At 44.6% G+C, this 15,459-nt stretch overlaps 1 long non-coding RNA gene across 1 annotated transcript; it reads right to left on the reverse strand.

The window, feature by feature from the left end:
• Positions 1-3,982: 3,982 nt before the first annotated feature.
• On the reverse strand, positions 3,983-14,909 carry LOC100752107. Its single transcript, XR_003484177.2, has 3 exons — positions 14,759-14,909; positions 8,846-9,094; positions 3,983-4,762 (listed from the first exon to the last, which is right to left on the reverse strand). It is a non-coding gene; the product is annotated as an uncharacterized LOC100752107 (long non-coding RNA).
• Positions 14,910-15,459: the final 550 nt, after the last annotated feature.

The raw sequence follows: 15,459 nt of genomic DNA on the forward strand, positions 1-15,459 counted from the left end.
CAGACCTAGCCCTTGGTTGTTATCGCTGTGAACTCTGGCAGGTGAAGGAAGGTCAGATCTATGTGTTTAGGTGACAGAGGAGGTCAGGGGGTAAGCAGACAGTGAAAGAAGGGAGAGCTATAGAGAAAGTGAGAACACCAGAGTGGGGACTGCTGTGTGGTTGGGGGGAAGGACATGGATTAGGCCTGAGTGTCATCATAGCTCTTCAAACTAATCGCAACTCAAAGCACAAAGAGCAGCCAAGCAAACTGACCATAAATGATTAATGTCTAGAAAAGAGGCAATCTACAAACATGGGTACCAGTGTCTGGAAGAGCCTAAGGCCATTCTCCAGCAGCACTGGGCACTTTAAGAGCTCAGCCTTTTTTGTTGCCAGAGCCTTGGGGACTGGTAGGAAATGACACTCTTTCACTTCAAGAACAGGAATCTCCTGGGTTGGGGCTGTGGATCTCAAAGGCTGATCTCACCCCAGCTTTGAAAACATGGCAGATTTATCAAAAAGACTCCAAAGCTGGGATGCCAACAAAGAAACAAGATGAAGATTGCACAATGGTGACAGAAGCTGCCGAGTGACTCCACGCTTCCCAGAGCATCCTAAGCCACCAGAAATGATTCTAATCAGCGCTTAACTGCATGAGCTGATTGAGATGCGCTGCAAGCAGACGCACAGCACGTTAGCCCAGCCCCCTGCTTCCAAGCAGTCCTTTCATCACAAGTATGTTTTCAAACTGGAGAACGGCCCCTCCCCTGGGGAGTTCTTGTTTCACCCAGACAAAGCCTAGCTAGGAGTTCAACAAATAAAATGCAAATGAGAATGGAGAAAATTAATTAGAAACAAAGATCAGAATTTCTTTTCATTAACTCTTAAAAAAAAAAACACCAAAAAACCTTCCCTCACAAAGCAGCCTTGGAACATGCTAATTTGCTCAAATTAAAATGCAATTCTCCGTGTGTTTTCTTCGCAGTGACCTTGCAGCCCTAAAAATAATGGGTTGGTCAGCCCAGAGACCATGGGGCTTAAAGGGCATTTACCCCTCCCAAGCAGGTCAGAATTACGTCAGAAAGCACGTGCCTGATCCACAGCTGTAAAATATTCTTCCCTTAGGATTCGGGAAGTAAGCGCACGCTCAACAAGGAAACGGCACACTGTGTGGTTGCTGACCTCTTTGGGACAGGCATCAAGTCTCTGGAAATATGTAGATAATTATTATAGTGTTACTTTACACTGTGTCCATATGGATATAGTCTCGGGGTCCTGGGAGGAAGCTTCCTCCCCACCCCCAACAGGCAGGGTCTCATGTAGTCCACCTGCCACAAACTCCCTTTGTCAAGGGTGACCTTGAACACCTGACCCTCTTCCTGTGGGGTTCCATCCCCAGCATCACAGAAACTCACATGGTGGCACAATGGTGCATGCCCGCTACCCCAGTAGACAATTACTCTAGTTCTTTTTCAAATGCATTGAATGCTACTTGGCGGAGGTGGAGCATACCTGGAATCTGAGAACTGAGCAGAACTCCCCAGGTTCAAGGCCAACCTGGGGAGATTTTGTCTCAAGATAATACAAAGGCGGTGCCTATGTAGCTCAGTGCATAGCACTGCCTGGCAAAAACACAGTGTTTTATTTATATTATTTATATACATATGCAAGCTTTTCTTCCTGTTTTTTCTTTTGCCTTGCTGGAGGTGGGGATTTCAGGCAAGTTGTCTGCCACTTTACATACCTTTGAAGGGACCAGCTCCCCATTTCAGCAGCCATGACAGTAACACGTGCTCGCTATGACCTTGCCTTGGTCACTAGAGGTTAGGTGCCTGCCTCATGGCAAGGAACCAATCAGAAGTTAGCTGGTGGTGCTATGCTTTACAGCTCTGGGTGTGCTTTACAGACAAGTGTGCAGCAATGACGCACAGAGCATAGCAACCACCCTGGGAGGGCCTATGGGCCATAACAACCAATTGGCCAATCAACTCAGGGCAAGCCCTCCAAGCCTGGAGGCACACCAATCCTGAGCCTGTGCGTACCCCTAGACACTCCCCTTACGCTGCCCTACAAGATCGATCAGCAGCCGGTTTGAGGGGTCTTTGCTAGCCATCCGCCATGGTGGGTGGGTGAAAGACCCGAGCTAACATGGGGTTAGCTCGTTAAACAACTATAATAAGGCCTTGTGCAGTTTGCATCAAGCTTTTGACTCCGCATGGGGATTGGGGTGACCACAGTCGTGGCCTGGGACCCCGGATACTTGAGTTTTCCGGGGGTCTAACACCTTGTGGGGGTCCTCTTTCCCTCTCATCCTGTTGGCCACCAGGTTCAGAGGGGAAAGAGGCAGAAGGGGCAACAGAAAGCTTTGCACATGGCCCATGAGCGAGAATGGAGACAGCCCTCCAAGAGACAGACTTCCATGAATCAGCTCAACTTTATTCCAGAGTATAAAGAATATATAGGATTGGGGAGCCTGGGAACAAACCTTAATTTGCATTAAGTGACATACTCCTATCACAAGGCTCAGTATGTGGCAGTAGGGTCCCTATAGCAGAGCTCCTAGCACAAGTCTTCTCATCAGGGATCTGTGCCAAGGGTCAAGCTAACGATGAATCAGGCATCTGGTTTAGAGACAGCTTTCAGATAAGGTCAGTCCTCCAGGCCCAGGGACATTCTCCAGATAACGTTAGGTAGAGATCAGGAAGCTTTGCAGGAGGTAGGGAGGGAGGGAGGAAGGCAGGAAGGGAGGGAGAGAGGGAGGGAGGGAGCTCCATGTTGCCAAGCTAATGAAATCAGGCCTTGGGGAGGCTACCAACCATCAATGTATTTGAACAATATCTAACTCTATACGCAAATTGCCCTGGATAATTTTATGTTAACATAGGCTAAAATCATTTGAGAGGAGGGAACCTCAATTAAGAAAATGCCTCCATGGGATGCTTTGTGGCCCCCTAGAATTTTCAAGGAAGACATCTGGATTTCTGATCTCCTGGGTATCATAGGGCCTTCTCTTGCATCAAGTTTCCATGAAAGCAACAGATGAACCTCCTGATCCAAACAGAGCCAGTACAAATAATGAATATATTTTCATGCCTTGATATGTGAAGGGACCAAATGCCAAGAGCTAGTGGCTGAATCACCAGGAGCACACTCCTGCCACCACTTCCTGTTTTAGTCCCATTCTTCTAGTAAGAGCCTCTGGGGTGTCAGGGAAGAGCTGGCAGTACCCACCACCCCTCAGATGTCTTATTTGCCATACGAAGATCTGAGCTGGGTTCAGGAAACTTGCTGCAAGCCCCACAAACAGGTGCTCACTTAGACTCTCAGCATCACAGAAAAGATCTTATTAAATCTTATTAAAAAGAGTTCAGGGGCTGGGGAGGTGGCTTGGTGATGAAGTTCTTTCTATAAAAAAAAAATACAAGGACCTACACTGGGCAGTGGTGGCACATGCCTTTAATCCCAACAATTGGGAGGCAGAGACAGGCAGATGTTTGAGTTTCAGGCCAGCCTGGTCTACAGAGTTCATTCCAGGACAGCCAGGGTATCATACACAAAGAAATGCTGTCTCAAAAAAAACAAAAGCAAAAATATGAGGCCTTGAGTTTTGATCTCCAACACCCACAAAAAAAGTAGAGCATAGCAACACATGACTGCAATATCAGCACTGGGGGAGTAGAGACAGGAGGCTCTCTGGGGACTCACTGGCCAGCCAGCATAGACAAAATGCCATCTCTGAGTTTAGCACGAGACCCTGTCTCAGGGATAAAGTGGTGAGCAGTTGAGGACAGGATCCTGATGCACTGGAAGAGCACACTTGCACTTGTACGTGCATTGGCACCACACACACACACACACACACACACACACACACACACACACACACGATTTTATTGTAGATTTAAGAGTAAGTATTAATAATAAGAAAGTTGTTGTGAGTAATAGGTTTTCTGCCCCCGATAATAGGTTCTCTGCTGGTGCAGTAAACCAAATCAAGCCAAATTGAAAAAGTACAACAACAGGTTTATTTAAGCAAAGCAACTCCCAGGTGATTTCTCTGGTGACAGACATGGTGGTCATAGGAGCCACAAGCCAGAGCTAAAGCAGGGAGATTATATAATATATAGGCAAGGGGTGTGATGATGTGTCCACCATGAGCTGAGTTTGTGCCCAACTACAGTCAAAACCTGAGTGCTTTAAGTGGGGTCTTGGGTGGCTGATGATTTCAGGGGAGGAAGTTGCTGTAGCAGCAAGAATGGGAGTGGGCACTTTGGTGTCTTCCCTTTGTTTGGAGACTCTGGGCAGGGTTTGGAGAGAAAGATAAGAATGGGGCAATGGGGCTTTCTGGATCATGCGGGGGGGGGGGGGGCTGGAGGTTCCAACAGAACATCCTCATCTTTTTGGGTATGCTGTTTCAAATCTGGCTATTTCCTGTTGGCACAGGCCCCTAGGGAAGAGGAAGTCAGGGGTCTGTGGGCTCATGCTCAGAGGGAGGTATGGGTGAAGAAGCATTCAGTCAACCATGCTAAAGACCTCAGGAATCTGTTCCTGGAGAAAGCAGAGAAGGCAAGGTGCTAAGAGAAAAAAATAGATTACCACAAGCTCTATGAGTGGGACTAGCCTTGGGAACAGTGAAGATTGCCAGGAAGATGGAACCGAGAGATGCCCTGGTCATATTGGTGAAGTCTTCAGACAATTTGCAGAGCGACTTGATATTAGTTTCCGCCAGGCCAGACTCACTGATACAGTAACAGCACTCATTCCCAGGTGTCTGTAAAACAGCTGGAACAGATTTACACCTTGGTGTCATAGCAAAGTCTGTGGCTTTGAGTTAAAAGGCATGAACATTTTTCCTATGTCTAGAGAGCCTGATTTCAGTCCTATGAAAGGCACATTTATGTCTATTCTTAGAGAACAACCAAAGGAAACTTAAAATCTTGAGCTTGTGACTGAACAGTACATGGTCAGTGTTCTATTGCTTTATTACGATCTTCATTTATCAGTGCTAAAACTCTGAACCCCTGAAGCCCCGATGTAACAATAGCATACAAAGAACACAGGAGTAAGAAATGTCTTTATACACCTTAAATTATTTACTTATACCTTTACAAGTTGCATTCACACACCTTAAATCATTTTCTGTGTTTCTTTAGTGGAAAGTTACAGCTAAAACCTGTCAGTCCTTTATTACGAAGCCTGAGAACAAGGCAAACATGTTTGTAGTTTTAACAAGAAACTTAACTAATGAACTAACTACAAGGTGGTTGTAGCCTTGGGGGGAAGAAGCCCTTAAACTAGAGGAGTTATCACTAGCCTAGCTGTCATATACCATCAGATCTGAGAAGGATAAATTTCACCTGAGTAAGCAGGAATGCGGATCAGGCAGCTTTGGAACCTATTAAAAATGACAGGTACTTATTGGCTACCTGGACAGCTACCCCAGGTCCCTCCATGGTCCTTGGGGACAGAGGTCCCAGGGTGGCATCAGTCTTTAGCGGCCAGGCCCAGAAGATCTGACCGAATTTCCTGTGGTGTAGGAACTTAAGAGGGCCAGCCTACCTTGTCCAGGCAAACCTGGGTAATCAACTCCCCAGTGTCCTGCATGTCCACAGTCTGGACAGGTTCTTGGCAGCAGTTGGGGTGAAAGGGAGCATTGTAATTTAAGAAAATCAGTGTTTGAGAGAAAGATGGTTTTTTTTTTTTTTTTTTTTTTTTTTTTTTTTTTTTTGCGGGGAGGGTGAGGGATCATAAAAAGGGGAAAGGGAAGGGGGAAGCTGCCTCCAGAGACAGGAGCAGCAGGAGAGAGGAGGGATGAAAGAGGAGGAGAGAGGAGACAGGAACAGACAGGGAGAAGGAGAGAAAGAGAGAGAGAGAGAAGGATGGGAGGTGGGCAGGTTCCTTTAAAAGAGAACATAGTGAATGTGCACAGGTGGTGCTCTTAGTGGCTGCAGCTGAGGGCGAATCCTGTCAGAACCCCAAGGACAGGCCAGTAGGGACAGCTGAATACTAACAGGTAGCTTTTTTCTGCCCTGTGGCTAACTTTGTCACATTTAAAACAAGCAGCAGGTGGAGTTTCTTCTGCACCCATCCATCTTTGGAGGAGACGGAATCCTGCCTGGAGTTGACATGTCTCTATCATAAAAAGCTTTTTTACTAAACATATTAAATGCCATATTCCCAGATCTCTGAAGTGTTTGAGGAGCATTATCTGTTAAGTATATCTAAACAAACTAGGCAAATATTGCTTGTTTCTAATTACTTGTTTTGGGCTTAATTTTGAAAACATGTGAACAGCTAAATCTGAGCATATCATAGAATTTGATCCTTTATGAGGTGACTATTAACTCGTATGTTTATAAAGACTAGGATTTTATAACTTCATCCCTGTTAAGTTTAGCCTTAAAAAAATAACAATTTCTGAATCGAAGCTCTTTTAATGCAAGAGTCACAGTCCACAAAGAGACTAGGAACTTGACTGGCCCTTCACAGCATTGCAAAACTTAACCGTGGGCATAGTGGAAACTGCCTCACAGCCCCAGGGCTAGGGAGAAAGAGGTGGGGGAAGCAAGCACTCAAGGTCATCCCCCACTGCACAGCAAGCCTCAGGTCAGCCTGGGCTCCATGAGAGAGTGAGCATGTCTCAAAAAGGGGAGCGAGAGAAAGAGAAGGAGGAAGAGGAAAAGGAAGAAGAGGAGGAAAGGAAAGAGGAAGAGAAGCCGGTATGATGGCCTAGCAAGTAAAGGCACTTGCTGTCAAGACAAACCACCTGGGTTCAGTTCCAGGGCCCACATGGCCGGAGGAGAAAACTGACTCCACTGGTCCTCTGGTTGCCACATGCTTGTCCTGGCACGAGCATGCCTGAACTCACATGCATCAAACCTGAGCTCGTATGTGCACGTGCGCACGTAAACACACACACACACACACACTAAGTGTAAACGTTTTTAAGAGAAGAACCCAGGTATGTATGTGCACTTCTCAAGAAGGAGCCAAGTTTGTCTTTACAGTGGCCCCGTACATGATTTCTAGTGGCTTCTCAAGTTAGATCTCTCTTGGGGTGCTGAGGAAATTGGGGTGGGGTGGCAAATGAGATCAAAGGGTGCACCCATAGGTCATGAGAGAGTAAAGACATGCTTTTACTGTAACCAAATAATTTCGTCTTGTTTATAAGATGCCCAGGAAAGTGCAGGTTTTCAGCTGAGAGCAGACTAAGGCCACACTTGAAGGTCACACTTAGAGCAAGCACAGTTCATTGCTATTTGCATATTCTTATGGGAGCTACTCTGCATGAAGGGCACACTGTTTCTGTGCAGGCAATCTTCACAGCAAGGAAGGCATGTTGTCTCAAAATAGCACCATAAGGAAAGGCACGTAGCGGGGGAAGAGGGATGCTGAGGAAATAAAAATAAGAGGCTAGGGCTAGACCACAGGCTCATTAGCGACTGAGATGCAGTGTCTGCAATGATGAGCTGGTTTGCTTTCAGGATCTTTAAAAAAGATTAATTTTATTTACATGTATATATGTATATATCTCTGAGTATGTGTGTATGCCTTGTGTGTGTGTGGGGGGGTGCCTGTGGAAGCCAACAGAAGGTCTAGAGTTATAAACGGTTGTGAGGTGCCCACCCTGTACTGGGAACCAAATTCCAGTCACCTGCAAGAGCAGTGCCTACTCTTAACCACGAAGCCATTTCTCCAGTCCCTGCATACACACATGTGAATAAAAATAGATCTTTTTAAAAATATGCTAAACATGTTGCCAAATATCTGAATTAGTAAAAATTAAATAAACTCCCGGGTCCTACTCTTGGATGTTTTCGCTGATCATAATCACTTCAAGAAGCAAAAACCCCAAAGCATATCCCACAAGCTAACATACAGCAAGTGCTTCATATCTCTGAGTGTCTAGACTCTATTACGACAATAAGTACCAAGGAATAGAAATTCCAATCAATTCAAACTCTGAAATTATAGGAGTGGCAGTTTGGGAGGCAGAAGTGGACGTCAGTATTGACTACTGAAACTTAAAAGGGAATGGGCACCATGAGGGGTAAGAAAGAGAGGCATGCCGGGCGTTGGTGGTGCACGCCTTTAATCCCAGCACTCGGGAGGCAGAGGCAGACGGATCTCTGTGAGTTCGAGGCCAGCCTGGTCTCCAGAGTGAGTGCCAGGATAGGCTCCAAAGCTACTCAGAGAAACCCAGTCTCAAAAAACCAAAAAAAAAAAGAGAGAGAGAGAGAGAGAGAGAGAGAGAGAGAGAGAGAGAGAGAGAGAGGCATGAAGAGAAAGGAAGTGCCCACAAATGGAGCCATACATAGTGACTATGGGCCTGGAGGCGGTCTTGAATGAATCCAGACCCTTGAAGTCAAAGGTCAGAGTTGACCAAAGTTCATATTCCAGTTAGCAGCTGGCATTGTACATTAGCCCTGTTCTGTAAAGGACTCCTGGCTATGCTTTTAATGGGTCTTGCAATTTTACTTTGGTCATGATTTTCCTCCTGTTGTCACAGAAGTCAGCCATACCGACAGCGTGCACACTGTAGAACTGGTTAACCCGGAGGATGCCCCTGAGGTGGGGCTTGTTGTGGTTCCATTTTAAACTGTAAGATTATCTAGTATGCTAGGCTATGCAATTATGGCCATTTTTTTAACTTCAGAACATCTCACCCTGGAAACCTACGGTATCAGCAGTCATCCCCCCAGTCCCATCCAGCCTCTGGCAACAGTTGTTGGTTTTTATTTGTTCACTTTTAATATTACTTATCATTATTGCGTGTGTGAGTGCATGTGCATGGGGCAGGTGCGTGTGAGGGCACGCAAGGTCACAGCACAGCTCTGCTATGTCCATGTTTTCCTTCACCTTTACCTGGGTCACGAGAATCCATCCAGCCTAGGTCTCCAGGCCTGCAATGCATCTCCACCTGTGGAGCCACCTCACAGACCCACTTCTTGGGTTTTAAGATTGGAATGTCAAGCACTTAGAACACACCACTGCTGGGTGGGTAATATCCGTTTCCATAACAGCAGTCACTTGTCTCCTTGCTAAATATTTCATTCTTCAAAGTTCTTGAGGCTGCTTAAAGTCCATGAGCTCACATCACAAGATTTATGGACCCTTCAAAAAAAAAAAAAAAAAAAGAAAGAAAGAAAAAAGCTCTTTTGGTTCTTGCTTAATTCACTTTAAGATGAAAAATGCCATGCACTAGGATTAAAAAAAAAAAAAAAAACCTAAGGAATCTTGTTAAAAGCTAGTTGGCTTTTTGCTGGGTTAGTATATAGGATTTGCTTTTGCAATGAGACAATGGGCTCTTGTCTACTTTTAGATTTGACAGAGCATTTCCTGGGACCTACAGGGGCCCTGGCTTCTCTTATTACTGAGCACACATACAGAGAGCAGAGATTGTGTGAAAAGGGAGAAGAAAGAACTGTGGCTTGTTCTTTTGATCACTGACACAGCCCCATCAAGAAGGATGCCGCACAATGCTTAAGAGCGTCCTGGACAGCACACACCAGTTGAGCTGGGAGGCAGCCCCATTGGCAGAGTACTTAACTAGCACACGCAGAGCCCTGAGTTTCACCCTGGGACCACATAAACTAGGTGTGTTGGTGCATGCCTGAAGTCACAGCACTCAGGAAATAGAGCCAGGAGAACCAGGAATTTAAGGATATCTTCAGCTGTGTAGTAAGTTCCAGGCTAACCTGGAAAACATGAAATCCTAAAAAATAAAAAAAAGTTCATCAAAAATACACACATTTTATAAAGTGTTGCAGGATTCCTGCCTGAGTCCTGTTGCCACTTCAGCCCCCAAAATAACATACAGAGTCTCTATTAGTTACAATACTGTTGGCCAATGCCCAGGGCTTCTATTGGCTAACTCTATCTTAAGTATTAATCCATAACTATATGTATTTTTTTCTCAAGGTCTTATCTTACCAAGAACGCTAAACTCATGCGTTCTCCCTCTCCTCCTGGGATGGCATGGTGATTCCCTATTACATTTCCCAGAATCCTCCTTCTCTCCTAGCCCCACCTATCTTGCTTCCCTATTGGCCAACAGTGTTTTATTCATTAACCAATAAGAGAGACATACACAGAAGGACCTCCCCCATCAATAAAGCATATATATATATATATATATATATATATATATATATATATATTTTCTATACCCATGTTTGTGTAAATGCTCCATAATGTCATTTATTAAGACTCCTAGTGACTCTGTAGTCCCAGCATTTCCCCCCAGAGAGGGACTTTTAGACACAACACACATTCCTGGCTTAGCTAGCCCCACTTGCCTTCAGTCTCTCACACTGTAAAGGAGAATGCCTCACTGTGTGCTCAGAGAGGGAGTCTTCACTGTCACTCCAAGTGTGTTCCATGAGCCACAGCATCTTAACCCCAGAGAGCTTGTCAGAATTGCAGAGCCTTGGGCTGGAGAAATGGCAATGGCTCATTGGTTAAGAACACTGGCTATCCTTCCAGAGGTCCTGAATTCAATTCCCAGCAACTACATGGTGGCTCACAACCGTCTATAATGAGGTCTGATACTCTCCTCTTCTGACATGTAGGCTCTATGTGTAGATATATAAAGTAAATAAATATAAAAAAAAAAGAATTGAAGAGCCTCAGTCCCTAACCAACCTACAGAATCTCAAATGTGTTTCACCAGAGTGTCAAGTTGACTCTAAAATCCTGGAAACTAATTCACTGGACTCCATTCTTACTGTCTAGTCTTGGCATTCATTCAAACGATCCTAACCAAAGTTTAAATGTTTTAGGAATCTAAATCTTAGTTTTAGAATATGTTATGTATTTTGTGTGCACATGAATTGAATATGAAGGCCAGATGTCAGTGTCAGCCATCTTCTTTAATCTCCTTGCTCCTAATGTTCTTATACAAGATCTCACCCTTGATGAAGAGCCCACCATGTAGCTAAGCTGGCTGGCGTTCTCGGCAGGGCTGGGACCACCGGCCCAGCTTTTCCATGGGTGCCAGATACTGAACTCAGGTCCTCCTGCACAAGCACTTCAGTGAGCCACTCTCCTGACCCCTCCATCTCATTTGGAGCAATTTTAGAGACAACTTAGGAGGCTGATGTTCTACTCGGGTTGGAATCCTACCAAGTGCAGAAGTGAATGCCCCATCTTGGAAAAGCTTTACTGAAAATCAAGGTTTTTGTGATCGCAGCAAGAAACTGGGAGAACAACCGGGAAGAAAATTAAAATAGATGGAATTTCCACCTGAGTATACAACACTTAATACCCTGTAACATTTTTATTTATGCATACACCCAGTGCTGTTACCAATGACAATCATTATTTTATGAAGCTGGGGCATAAAATACAGACAATCTGTCTCTTTTTCCATATATTATTTTTTTTCAGGACCCCCAAATTTTTCAACACATTTTTTTTCTTTACTTTGTTTTCATTTTTGTTTGAACCCATGTGCGCACCTCCACATCCCAAATGCTGAGATTACAGGTGCATGCCACACCATTAAATATGATTTGAATGGTCTTATTTTCTTCTGCAACAAAACAATGTTTTCCTCAATTGTTCTGGTTTTCTTGCATCAGCCTCCCTAGTGTGAGGTTGCAGGCCTGTACAACCACACTTGGCTAACATCTTCTTCAACCCTTATAAAAACGTAATAAACATCCTTGTGTAAGTCACCACACCAAGCCCATTTTGCCCAACACACAGAGCTCCCACCTAATACTGAAGTGATGAGTTTTTTTTGCAAGCAGCCAAGTATGGTAACCAGAGTCTGTCTCTAACCAGCTGCCCCAAGTACAGCTTAGGGGAAGCTATGAATACAGAAGCAGGCTACACCCAGGAGTAAAGAGGGGAGGCAGTAGAGGTCTGCACATGCTCACCAACCTTCTGACTGCTCCAGAGAGAATCTCCCAACAGAGACTTTATGGGTCTAAGAGAAGACTTCTGCCAGTCTGTGACACTTGGTGGTATCTCCATTGCCATCATCACCCACATGGAGGGTTACCTACACCAAGCTAATGGGGTACGTGCTTGGCTACAGGACTCTTGACAGCAGGCACAGGTGCAGCTGGAAGGTGTGCTTCGGCTTTCCCTCAGTCTTATGCTGAATTTTTGCATAAGATTTTCAATTAGAGGTTTTCATTGTCTCAGTAGGTTTTCAGAATTATAGTTACTGGGTCAAGCGGCATAAAATTCTCATAGTGGTTCAGTTTGGAGGCTTGATGTTCTAATTTTGAGGACTTGGATGATCCTCTGACTCATGGACAGACTAGTTAATGATTGAGTGGGATTTTTCGCTTCAAAATCCAGTCATTTGTTTGGGATTAACATCGGTGTGTCACGTTGGTGTACAATGGGGAAATGCAGACTTGAGAGCTGAGGCAGGACACACCCACAGCAGGAACGCCTTGCCCTTGCTTCCTCTACCAGCAATTCTTTGTTTTTACATTTATTTATTTTATGTGTGTATTTTGCCTGCATGTGTGTGTATACACCATGTTTTTGCCTGGTGTCCCTAAAGGTCAGAAGATGGAATCTGATCCCTTAGAACTGGAGTTAAGGACCATTGTGAGCCACCACTTACTTGGGTGCTGGAAATTGAACCCAGGTCCTCTGCAAGAGTAGTCAGTGCTCTTAACCACTGAGCCGTCTCTAACCCCCTCATTCCCCTTTTTTTTGTGGTTATGTTTCCTTTTGCTTCTGATTTTAAATTGCTGCATTTGTTTCTGTATCCTGATATTTTCTTAAACATGAATTATTTCCACTGATGGAGCCCTGCGGCCAATGCCCAGGCCTCCTGAAGTCCCAGCTGACACACCATATTTCAGTCATCACAGTGACCTCAGCCCTAGAAACAAGCTTCCCCAGTATTATCTTATCCACTTTGTCTCCAGAGAGTAGTAATCCACTTTCCAGCCCAAGAGCAAGTAGCAACTCTGACAGTTTAAATTTTTCTTTATAATTAGGGAAGGGGATGTTGGCACATAGGAGCAGGTGCCCAGGGAGTCCTGAGGTGTCAGATGCCCTGAAGCTGGACTTGCAGGTGGTTGTGAGCAGCCTGATGTGAGTGCCAGGGATGAAACTCCAGCCCTCTGCAAGGCAAGGTCATGCTCTGCACCACTGGGCTGTGGCGGCTCTCCAGCCCTCCTTTGTTACTTTAAAGCACAGCTTGAGATGAAAACAAAGGCTGCACATTCAAGCCACCCACAAGCTGCCTGCCTGCCTGTGCCTTCCCAGAAAAGAAACTGAAAGGTATGTGCATCACGTTTTCATGTTGTCCAAAGTCTGGTTGCATTTCACTGTTCGAAATGCTGTCTTCCCTCTAAGTATTTTTTGACACATCTGGCTAGTGCTTATTAAAAAGCAATTTAAACAGCAAATGCAGTCGATTTTTGCATCTATTTGGGGAGTGGAAGTTGAGAAGACTCAGCGTCCTGTATTTCCCTCTTCCGTTTGACTCATCTGAGGCTGACTCACTCTTTAAATTTCTTACAACACTTGCTCTTGAGAAAACCCTGCAAAGAGCGTGGGGAGTTGTGGAATAATCTTTTTGTACACTGTGAAGATTTGTCTTTGCCAAGGCACCTTCTGATTGGTTTAATAAAAGGGCTGACTTGCCAATAGCTAAGCAGGAAGAGGTTAGGCAGGATAGACAAACTGAGAGGACTCTGGGAAGAAGAAGGGAGGAGTCACAGGTTTGCCAGCCAGATAGAGAGGAAGCAGGAGATGAACCTACCATGCTGAAAAAAGAACACCACATTGTCGAGCATAGATAAGAAAGATAGGTTAACATAAGTTGAAATTACTTATGTTACTAATTACTTAGTAACATAAGTTACTAATTACTAACATAATTAGTAACAAGCCTAAGCTATTGGCTAAGCATTTATAATTAATAATAAGTTTCCATGTGGTTATTTAGAAGCTGTCAGTCCCAACAAAAAACTTTGCCTACAGCTAGGGGTTTGTCCTATGGTATCTAAGGAAATCCATTTACCTCCTTAACTCACAGTGGCACCTGCTTCTCCAACCATAAAATTCAGAACATAAGCCTAGAGATTAATCCCAGCACTCAGGAGGCAGAGGCAGGTAGATCTCTGTGAGATCAAGACCAGCTTGGTCTACTTAGCCAGTTCCAGGCCAGCCATGGCTATATAGTGAAACTCTGACTCAGTAAATAAATAAGTTAATTAATCAATTAATTAAAGAGAATAAAGGCAACTGTCTCATAAAACTGGTAAAACATTTAAATGAGACTAGATATTGAAAGTTCTTAACACAATGCCTGTCACAAAATAAACACTAAGTAAGAGTCAGCTCATAAATCAGACCCCCTTACTCCAAGCCCCTCAGTCCCTGTAGATGATCCCTTACTCCTGCTTGCTGAGACGGTGATAACTCCAGTCACCTTCCAGCTTATCCTGGACTCTGGTTGTCTTATCCCCATCTCTTATTTCCATCTCAAGGAAAGAAATTTTTTTCCTTGCCAAGATGACCCTGGCTTTTAGCTCTCCTTCTTCTCTCTCTCCTCCCTCCCTCTCTTGTTCTGTCTTGTTTCTATTCCCCTTCTCCCTAGCTCTCCTCCTTCCTTCTCTCACTCTCCCTCCCTCCCTCCCTCCTTCCTTCCTTCCTTCCTTCCTTCCTTCCTCCTGCCCTTCTTCTGGCTCACGACTTTTCTCATTCTTGCCTTAGTTAGGGTTTTTATTGCTGTGACGAGACACCATGACCATGGCATCCCTTGTAAATGAAAACATTTAATTGAGAGGGCTCACTTACAGTTTCAGAGGTTCAGTCCATTATCATCGTGGTGAGGATGGTAGACATGGAGCGCTGAGAGTCCTACATCTTGACTCAGAGGCAACAGGAAGTCAACTGACTCACTGGGCAGTATCCTGAGCATAGGAAACCTCAAAGCCAGTGACACATTTCCTCCAACAAGGCCATACCTACTCCAACAAAACCACACGTCCTAATAGTGCCACTCCCTAAGAGATCATGGGGCCAAATGCATTCAAATTACCACAGTTTCCTCTTCTCTTCAATGAGTAAATTTTTCCCTGGGTTTCACTTTCTGTTCTTGTTGTGGACAATTCCCTCCTGCCCTACTGCAACAGACCAGCCACAAACACCATTACCTATTATCTGCAGCTACATAATAAACTATTCCACGTCTTAGTGGCTTAAAATAATGAAGAACTTCGTTCTCATGGCTCCTGTTAGTCAAGTACTCAGTAGTGTTCCCATGGCTCTGGAGAGCTGCAGGAAAGAAAATTAAAATCACTGGAATTTCCACTGGAGTATTCAACATTTAATACCTTTCTGTGGCTTTTATTTATGCACACTTTGAAGGCTATTGCCAGTGACAATCTTTATTTTACAAAATTGAGACATACAATAGAGACAATCTGTATCTTTTCCCCCCACATATTATTGTTACTTGGAATCCCCTGGCCCAGGCTCTGACTGATGGTAAAATT

This window comes from Cricetulus griseus, chromosome 3 (assembly GCF_003668045.3).
Source record: "Cricetulus griseus strain 17A/GY chromosome 3, alternate assembly CriGri-PICRH-1.0, whole genome shotgun sequence".
Taxonomy (NCBI): domain Eukaryota; kingdom Metazoa; phylum Chordata; class Mammalia; order Rodentia; family Cricetidae; genus Cricetulus; species Cricetulus griseus.